Source organism: Alligator sinensis, unplaced genomic scaffold, assembly GCF_000455745.1.
Source record: "Alligator sinensis unplaced genomic scaffold, ASM45574v1 scaffold131_1, whole genome shotgun sequence".
Lineage (NCBI taxonomy): Eukaryota > Metazoa > Chordata > Crocodylia > Alligatoridae > Alligator > Alligator sinensis.
This window is the reverse complement of record NW_005841830.1, coordinates 2,622,157-2,632,668: the sequence shown is the minus strand read 5'-3', so window position 1 is coordinate 2,632,668 and position 10,512 is coordinate 2,622,157.

Genomic DNA, 10,512 nt, shown 5'->3' with positions numbered 1-10,512 from the left:
TTTGTGTCCCCTGTAAGTGGATTCTCAGTCACTCACCCCTTGTTATGCACTGCTTAACATAACACAACACATGTACTTCACCTTGCCTTCAGTGCGCACTTGCTTAGAGTTTAGCATGTATAACACTTTACAAAATGAGTTATAAAATATGAACAGCTGAATAAACTATCTGAGTTAAAGAGGTGAGGGAAGACTTATTGCATGTAAACTGGATCTGCTGTAACCATTTCATGTGTCTAATCTACCCACAATAAGTGGAAGCTGAATGCTTGTGATTTACCAGTTATTTCATTCTGGGTAAACTTCCCTGTATCGCTCCCACATACCATGCAGTAGAATAGACACACAAAACAGTTACCTCAGAACAACTGATGTATAGTAAGCTCCCTCCCTCCCTGCCTGGCTTTTAACACAGTATAATATTCTCACCTTCATATACCCATAGTGAAAGAGAAGAGTGAATTTTAAATTCATTTTTGCTATAACCAGTTGTGAAGATGTGATTTTTCTGAGCCCTTCACAATTTCAAATTTCCACTCTAACTGAAGTGAGATTCTGCCATTTCTCCTATGGCAAAGTGTATAGTGCTGGAAAGGGCTAAAGAGAGCTCTCCAGATAATGAAGCTTTGCTCTTATATACTTCTGTGGCTCTCCTAATTCCTTCAATAGATATGTGTAGCTTATAACAAAATTCAGCTGTACTACTCCTCTTGGAACGTAGGGGCTTTTATCTTTTCACAGTATGTCTGCTGGGGAGCTGATTTAGAAGAGAAGACAATGTTCTTCTGTGAAGGAGGCAAACATAATGCCCACATTCACACAAGCATGGAGTTTTAGTTTCCCAGGGACAACTAGCAGCAGCACTCCTTGTGACGTTGCTAGTTGTCCCAGGGGAATGCCGCTGCCACACGCCCCATGGCATGCAGCAGGTTACCCCAGGTGGGATAGAAGTGGCTGGGGGCCTCCTGGGGCGGAAACAGCAGTGATCCTGCCACTTGGAGCCTGGCTGGCAGCCAGAATGTGGGTCTGGCCGGCCAGGCTTTGATTTTGAGCAGCATGTGCTGCCCCCATGTGCAATAATGCACTTCTTTTTTGCATAGGTTTTTTGGACCCCTGGATATCCTGCAGGTTGGATCTTTCTGAGGGTGCTTCAGGCACGGACATTTATCACACCCAGTCTACGATCACACAGCTTGCTTTGAAAAGTGTGTGCAGATGTTTGCTGGTGCTGGGAGCCATGCCAGGAACCCAGTTACTTGAAGTGGGGCATGGGTAAGTGAGGTCTCTGGGATTAGTAGGTCCAGGAGGTGTTTGCAGGTCTGCAGGGGGGAGGGTTGTCTGTCTGGGTGTAAGCTGGTTAGGGGGCTATAAATAGCCTGGTCAGGATTAAGGAGGGGTAGGAAGAGTTCAGCCCTGGGGCTGGGGCAAGTGGGTTGACTTTTCCAGACTCCAGGCTGCTCTCTGAATTGTGCTCACTAATTCAAGTTAACTCAATCCCAATGTAATTTAGTTTACCTACTCAGGTAAAGTAACTTAGATCAGGCCTGCCATTTTTGCCTGATTTAAACCCCTCAAACATCTGCACAGGTGGGCACTAAATGCAGGACGTTTATACATGTGCTCCGGAATGCGGGTTGGGGGGCACTTTATTAGAGTGGCTCTGAGAGCCACTCTAATTAAAGTGCCCAGAATGTCATGTACATCAGCATCCCTGCACTGAAAATTTTGTTGAACAAGCTTTAGTTAAAGCGCCCCTGCCACTATTTTTCAGCACAGGGACACTGATACACAAGCCTCTGAAATCTGCTGGAGCATAGTAATTACCATGATCCAGCAGACTCAATTAATTACAGTGTATTGGAGCAGCTTCGATATATGTGTATAGGTGCCCATAATGTCTGCATCTACCCATAGTAAATGGGTCATTTTTGCTATAACCAATTGTGAAGATGTAATTTTTCTGAGCCCTTCACAATTTCAAGGTCCCATTATGGCCAGTATCCATTTATAGATTCATGGATGTTTGGGTGGGAAGGGACCTCAGTAGATCAAGTCCGATCCCCTGCCCTGGGCAGGAAAGAGTGCTGGGGTTAGACAACCCCAGCCAGGTGCATGTCTAGTCTCCTCTTGAAGACCACAAGGTAGGGGAGAGCACCACCTCCCTTGGAAGCCCATTCCAGATTCTGGCAACCCTTACCATAAAGATCTTCCTGATGTCTAACTAAACTTTCTTCCTGATGTCTAACTAAATTTAGTACTTGCTATTCAAAGGGATGCAATGAACTTACAAGCCATATATAAAAGGGCAAACAGCAGTGTAATTAATCAAATTGAAATCTGGTTATGGCACCAAAGAACTCCCTATCTTCCTAAAAGATGTTAAGAGAGTTATTTCGAGTCTTGACTGCTTATGGTCACTTTAGGTACATCTCCTTAGAAAAACAGCCCTTCGGGGTATTCCAGGGCTTATGACAATGCTGGAATCCTATTTTATTGCTGTTATCAGAGCAATGTGTTAAACATCTGAATAGATTGAAAGCTGCTGAATATTGTAAATTCAAAGCAGACCAAAACCACCCCCAGCATACTTCATTCTTCTGTGCCCCTATTGGAGTTACTTTATCCTTTTGCCTTACAGAATATAGTTTAGTATGGCACAGTTTATCAACTAATGGCATACCCTATTGTATTATGTCCAGCTATGAAAAAAACACAATAAAAATGCCTTTTGGATCAAGCTTGCATCATTTTTTTGCTCTTTTAAAATCAGGCAGCAAAAGGAAGAAGTGCTATTAAGAAATACTTGAAGGCCATACTGACATGGGGACAAGGACCATATTTCAAGCAATTACTGCTAGTCTTGGTCCAGCTCCATAATACTTGGAGAGGCAGATCACCCAAAAGGTCAGGGGTAAGATGTTCCTCTTTGGACATAACTACATGGCTAACCTGCTTTGTGTGGCAATGGTGCCCACAAACCTGTTGCACTGTATGACACTGTCTTCTTTCTAAACCAAAAGCAACATGCCTGTACTCATGCTGCACTTCAGTCTCACTAATTAGCACTGCTGAGTGACACTGCCAGTTACATCACTTCCATGCTAAATAGCCTACCCATAACCCTTTGCAAACACAGCTACACTGATTTTGATCTGCAGCCACACTTTGTCCTCCATTCCATTTAAAACATCAGAGAAAAAAGGTGGTCATGATCAAGAAGCAAGAAGGGGCACAAGTCTTTATCCTAGCTTGGATGAGGCCATTTCCTGCTCTCCATGTTGAATCCAGGCCATAATGAAGTCAAGGAAGCAAGATTCATGCAGCCAGAAGGAACATTACAATAGCCTAGTGGTTAGAACATTCAGCTGGGGGAGGGGAAGATCTTGGGTTTTAGTCCCTGCTCTCAGAATAATTACTGTTTTATATCCAATGACTATATGATGAAAAAAAGCATGAAAACCCTCTAAAGCAGGAGCTGGAACCAAGAACACATCCTTCTGTAAGTGTTCAAGGCTAGGAGAATTATTCTCTTTCTTGCTTGTTCTATTGCTGGCTTCATGAATAATTCATTCTTCTCCATACTGATGCAAGTTTCATGGGAAGGATAGAGGGTTCTCATCCACACCCTTCTGGGAAGCAAAAGGAGAATTTGAATCCCCTCAGGCAGAAGCACTCAGGTTTCCAAGTTCACTTTCCATTCATGAATGGCATGGAGAAAGTAAACAGGGATTTACTATTTACTATTTCTTATAATACTAGACCTGGGAGAAACACAATTAAATTAATCAAAAGGAAGTTATTTTTCCACACAGTATGTACTTAACATGTGGAACTCATTGCTTAAGAATATTGTGAGGTCTATTTAACTGAGTTTAAAGGACATTAGATGAAGTCATGGATGGCAACTTGATCAGTTGGCATTGAACATGATAGATAGTGTTATGACCTCAAAATTAGGACTTCCTAGGCTGCTAAATGCTAGAAGCTGTAGGGGAGAGGGTCAGGGGATGGATCAGTCTGGACTGGCTCTGCTTAAATACCTTTTCCCCTTAGCATCCACTTCTGCCATTGTGAAACAACACAGAGCTGCAAGTAAACTGGAGAACTTTCAGGGAAGAAAAGGAGGCAGAAAATTAGGATTTTAGGTGACTTCAGGTTTAGGTTGCTGCTGAATAAAGTTTTGTGAATTGTGATTTTGGACTAGGCCATCTAAAGTTTGCCTAAATTCTGTTTCAGGCAGCTAAACCCAAAAACTTTTGGATATGGTTCAAATCCAATAGAACAGTTCAAATAAATGAATTCATGATCCTAAAATGATCAATTTTTATATAGAGCTTTCCACTGCCTTCTTTTTAAAGTTAATGGCATGGCCCATTATCTGCTCAAACAGCATGTCAAGACACAGAAGAGGGAAGCACTGTATTCATACAGTAATGACTACTTCTAGGGATCTCTGGTAGGAAAGCACACAAAGAGAGGGTCTATTCTTAACCTGCTTATTACCAAGAGTTGTAGCTGAGCCATTAAGCTTCTGGTCACCATGATTTAATTACATTTACTTTCTTAAAGGAATGACTTTACCAAAAGCTAGAAATGTGACATTGAACCATAGAAAAAGGATTTTATTTTTAAATGAGAAGAGAATATGGTAATAAAAGACTCTATGGAAAACCATTAAGAAATAAAAATCATAGCCTCAGCATGGGGAATACTTAAGCATGCCATTCCAGTATGTTGCCTAAAGAAAAAGAAGGAAAATCATCATGAGACCGTATTACATTTTACTAGATTACAAGTTACAAGAATTTATTCAGTTTAAATAAACCAATTGAAATATACTTTTGGATAAGAATATTTAGCCAAATTCACAGTTAGTGTTAACTGGTCATTGCAGACCTCTTGGGCAGAAAGGAGGCAGATTCCAGTAGGGGAACAAAAGAATATCTTCCATTGCAGAAACTCACCCAACATTCATTTTGTCAAAAAATACTACGAAATTAGGCCTTTTTTTATCAGCAGCACCTTTGCATAGTATATTTTTCAGTGTGTGGAAGATGAAGGAGCAAGTGAAGGAGATGGCACTAAAAATTAAATCCTGCTTTTAGTAAGTAATTTCCATTTTTCCCCATATTACCCTACTTTACCGTCACCTAACAGATTTAAAAGAAGATGATTTGGCTTATCACTGATGCCAACAACAGGCAGAGACACTATTCATAGTCTTCAGATGCTAGAGGCTAGGATGAGATCAAAGCCTCAGCTTCCCTTTTTGCAACAAATTTTTTGTTTGTATTTGTGTGAAAGGCAAAGATTTCTTAGGGTGCTATCTTTTATTGGACCAACTTTATAGTTGGGATAAAGTTAGATAAACTTTGAATGCAAGGCACTCTTCCTCAGGTCTGATCACAAGGAGCCAGGTACAACATAGTGAAAAACAGTTGTGGGCAGGGGTGAGATAAATTCTCAGGGGTAGCAGACACAATTAGAAGAAGAAAAGAAGGTGATTTCTGGGAAATCAAGGCCTAGCAAAAGGGAGGAGGGTCATTCTCACCTTTCATGTGTAGAAAGAATTCAGGAGTCAGGTAATATAATGTGCCATAAAACCAATATCAATGTTTAGTCTTGTTTCTTATTGTCTAGCCAGCTTATGAAATTTTGTTTCCAAGTTTGTATTTTAAAGGTAGATTCCCCTTGAATACAAGGATAGTCAGGTCAGAAAAAGAGTGGTTGTTCTGTGAGAAATGTGATCCTAATGGTATGTATTTGTGTCTTCATTTTATTTTTTTTCTATGAGAGTTCATTTTGGTGAGTAGTTTTTGCTTATTTTAACCCACCCACATCATGGGAGAGTGGTGCCTCCCGAGTTTGGGAGGGGCACCAGATCGCCAACTGGGGAGGGGTGCCCAGTGACGCATCACCAACCAGTGGGTGGGGATGTACTTCTGGTGGCACTTCCGGTTTCATGGCTGGCACTTCCATGGGGTGCATGGCCGATCTCCAGGGGTGCACATGTACCTGCGTGCACCCCTATGCGTTGCCAATGACCCACATGGTTGCCATGAGAGCATTGGTTCACACACATGGTTGCAATTGGATCAGATATATCAAATTCTGGGGAGGTCATGTGTAGGAGCTATGGATTCTGATAATTTTGTTATGGGAGTGTGTTGATAGTAGTGGCAGTGGAGATTTGCTGACAATTTAAGCATTTCTCACCAAGACAAGGCTGTGTCCCACTTGAAGAGTTTTGTGAATTGTGATTTTGGACTAGGCCATCTAAAGTTTGCCTAAATTCTGTTTCAGGCAGCTAAACCCAAAAACTTTTGGATATGGTTCAAATCCAATAGAACAGTTCAAATAAATGAATTCATGATCCTAAAATGATCAATTTTTATATAGAGCTTTCCACTGCCTTCTTTTTAAAGTTAATGGCATGGCCCATTATCTGCTCAAACAGCATGTCAAGACACAGAAGAGGGAAGCACTGTATTCATACAGTAATGACTACTTCTAGGGATCTCTGGTAGGAAAGCACACAAAGAGAGGGTCTATTCTTAACCTGCTTATTACCAAGAGTTGTAGCTGAGCCATTAAGCTTCTGGTCACCATGATTTAATTACATTTACTTTCTTAAAGGAATGACTTTACCAAAAGCTAGAAATGTGACATTGAACCATAGAAAAAGGATTTTATTTTTAAATGAGAAGAGAATATGGTAATAAAAGACTCTATGGAAAACCATTAAGAAATAAAAATCATAGCCTCAGCATGGGGAATACTTAAGCATGCCATTCCAGTATGTTGCCTAAAGAAAAAGAAGGAAAATCATCATGAGACCGTATTACATTTTACTAGATTACAAGTTACAAGAATTTATTCAGTTTAAATAAACCAATTGAAATATACTTTTGGATAAGAATATTTAGCCAAATTCACAGTTAGTGTTAACTGGTCATTGCAGACCTCTTGGGCAGAAAGGAGGCAGATTCCAGTAGGGGAACAAAAGAATATCTTCCATTGCAGAAACTCACCCAACATTCATTTTGTCAAAAAATACTACGAAATTAGGCCTTTTTTTATCAGCAGCACCTTTGCATAGTATATTTTTCAGTGTGTGGAAGATGAAGGAGCAAGTGAAGGAGATGGCACTAAAAATTAAATCCTGCTTTTAGTAAGTAATTTCCATTTTTCCCCATATTACCCTACTTTACCGTCACCTAACAGATTTAAAAGAAGATGATTTGGCTTATCACTGATGCCAACAACAGGCAGAGACACTATTCATAGTCTTCAGATGCTAGAGGCTAGGATGAGATCAAAGCCTCAGCTTCCCTTTTTGCAACAAATTTTTTGTTTGTATTTGTGTGAAAGGCAAAGATTTCTTAGGGTGCTATCTTTTATTGGACCAACTTTATAGTTGGGATAAAGTTAGATAAACTTTGAATGCAAGGCACTCTTCCTCAGGTCTGATCACAAGGAGCCAGGTACAACATAGTGAAAAACAGTTGTGGGCAGGGGTGAGATAAATTCTCAGGGGTAGCAGACACAATTAGAAGAAGAAAAGAAGGTGATTTCTGGGAAATCAAGGCCTAGCAAAAGGGAGGAGGGTCATTCTCACCTTTCATGTGTAGAAAGAATTCAGGAGTCAGGTAATATAATGTGCCATAAAACCAATATCAATGTTTAGTCTTGTTTCTTATTGTCTAGCCAGCTTATGAAATTTTGTTTCCAAGTTTGTATTTTAAAGGTAGATTCCCCTTGAATACAAGGATAGTCAGGTCAGAAAAAGAGTGGTTGTTCTGTGAGAAATGTGATCCTAATGGTATGTATTTGTGTCTTCATTTTATTTTTTTTCTATGAGAGTTCATTTTGGTGAGTAGTTTTTGCTTATTTTAACCCACCCACATCATGGGAGAGTGGTGCCTCCCGAGTTTGGGAGGGGCACCAGATCGCCAACTGGGGAGGGGTGCCCAGTGACGCATCACCAACCAGTGGGTGGGGATGTACTTCTGGTGGCACTTCCGGTTTCATGGCTGGCACTTCCATGGGGTGCATGGCCGATCTCCAGGGGTGCACATGTACCTGCGTGCACCCCTATGCGTTGCCAATGACCCACATGGTTGCCATGAGAGCATTGGTTCACACACATGGTTGCAATTGGATCAGATATATCAAATTCTGGGGAGGTCATGTGTAGGAGCTATGGATTCTGATAATTTTGTTATGGGAGTGTGTTGATAGTAGTGGCAGTGGAGATTTGCTGACAATTTAAGCATTTCTCACCAAGACAAGGCTGTGTCCCACTTGAAGTCTGTTGGATGGTAGAGAGTTTGCTTCTGATGGTGAGTCAGAAAGGTTAGGTGGTTGAGAGCCAGGAAGAGAGGGGCTGGAAACATCTTTCTCAAGAACTGATCTTTGTTGATTATAGGCTGTAGTTGTTTTATGATTCTTCTGATGGATTCCAGTGTGGGGTGGTAGGTGACCACCAACAGTGTGTGGTTGCAGGGGGGGTTCTTTTTATATTGTAGCAGGTTACTGGCGGGTATTTGGATAACCCTTTCAAATGGATGGTCTATTTCTGTACTGGAGTGTCCTTGTAGCATAAAGGAAGATTTTACACTGATCAAGTGGATATTGTGAGTGCTCTCTTTGGAGAAGATAGAGTGGTATCTGAGAGCCTGTCTGTAGATTACAGATTTTTTGATGTGCCTGGAATGATTGATGATCCTGTGGACATAGGTATGGTGATCTTTGAGTTTTCAGTAGGTAGTGGTTTGTAGAGTGCCATCCTGGATATGGACTGTTGTTGTACTGCAGTAGCCATAACTGCTTTAATTGCCTATATTGCTATATATATAATGAATTATTTAGCTATTATAAAGTTAATCTTGTTATGAATTATTTTTCATAATATTTTACTCAGTCATTATTCTGTATCAAATATTAAATAACCATGGAATTAAACATCTACTTTAAATTCTCTATTGCTCAGCATAAATATATCTGGCTGATTGGTCTCATGATTTTAGAACTTAAATTTAGTAAAAATGTTTATATAAGGTCTGTGTTATATCTGGCATATTTGAAAAGAAGTAATGAAAAAATGAGTGATGTACGTATGTGACAATGTGAAGGAAGATAGTCCTTTCACAACAGGTGGAAACAGCCTTCTGTGGTTTAACAGTTAAAGGTTGCAGCGATGTTGAATCAGCAGTTAAGGATTACCAAATACTAAATCATGCCTTCACCTTGATGGATGAAGACTACAAACAACGACCCCATCAAAGATTGCAGACCGCAAAGCCAGAAGATCATGTTTTACCAATGCCAGCCTGCCAATGGGACAAGGAGGATGACCTTCATGTCTGACTCAGTGGCATCCATAGGCTTGTATGGACAGCTGTCACTATAAAGAATGAACACAAAGAAAAGGCTTTGGGTCTGTCTACCTGCAAGAAGGAGTTTTGGGTGTGTCCTACAAGACCTGACTCCATTCCTCGTGGTCAGTCTGGCTGGCCACCAGACTGACCCGAGCATCTTTAGAACTTGGTAACACCTTAATCTTTGCAGGAATGTCTAACTATCTCTGTCTGTGATTGTTTATTTTGTATGAATGAATGAATGAATGAGTATGTATGGGAATGAGTGAAGCAGATAACCTTACTGTTCTTTATTCCTTCTTTGTTGTATATTTTATGTTCCAGTAAATGCAGCATTGTGCTTTATCCTCTGATAAGATTCCCAATTGTTTTTAATTCACACTGTATGCCTTGTGCATGCAACATTTAATTGGTGGAGAATGCAAAAGGGGGATGATAGACGCCGTGGTTATTGATGCCTGTTATTAATATCATGGTCATCAACGTTTGTCTGTTGATGTTTGGTGTGTATACCCCTCAGCCATAGATGCCCGAGAAATAAGAGAAAAAGTTTAGGTTTTTTCTCTGATACTTGTACAGGAAAAGCTTGATGCGGTCAAGGACCAGCAGGCTCCAAGGTGAAAAGCTCAATGCCATCAAGGACCAGTGGGTTTCAAGGCTCGGAACAACTTGGCATGGTCAGGGACTGGCAAGCTTAGGAGCAAAATACAGCACTTGATTATAGCCTGTTCTAAGTGATAGGCTTAATGTGGGGAAGTTTGTGTGGTTTTATGACCAGCTGTGTGGTTTAGATCAGGAAGGTTCAAAGTCCAGTCTTGGTGACAGGCTTAGTGTGGCTTTGTGACTAGCAAGCCTAGAAAAAGCAGATCAGCATGGGTAGAAACCGGTGAGCTCAGGGCAGGTTGAATTGGTAAGCTGTAAGAAAGAGAGAAAGGTGAGTGGCTTGAGGCCAACAGACTTCTAAAGCATGGAAAGTAGATGGGGTTTTGTGATCAAGAAGCTTTTGGAAAAATAATAAGGGTTTATTAATTCAAATTAGAGAAACATGTTTAAGAAAAAGCAAGCTAGAGATGCTCCTATAACAATTCAAGAGATTCTGCCTTTTGTACAAGACGTTAGCCCCTTAAAACAC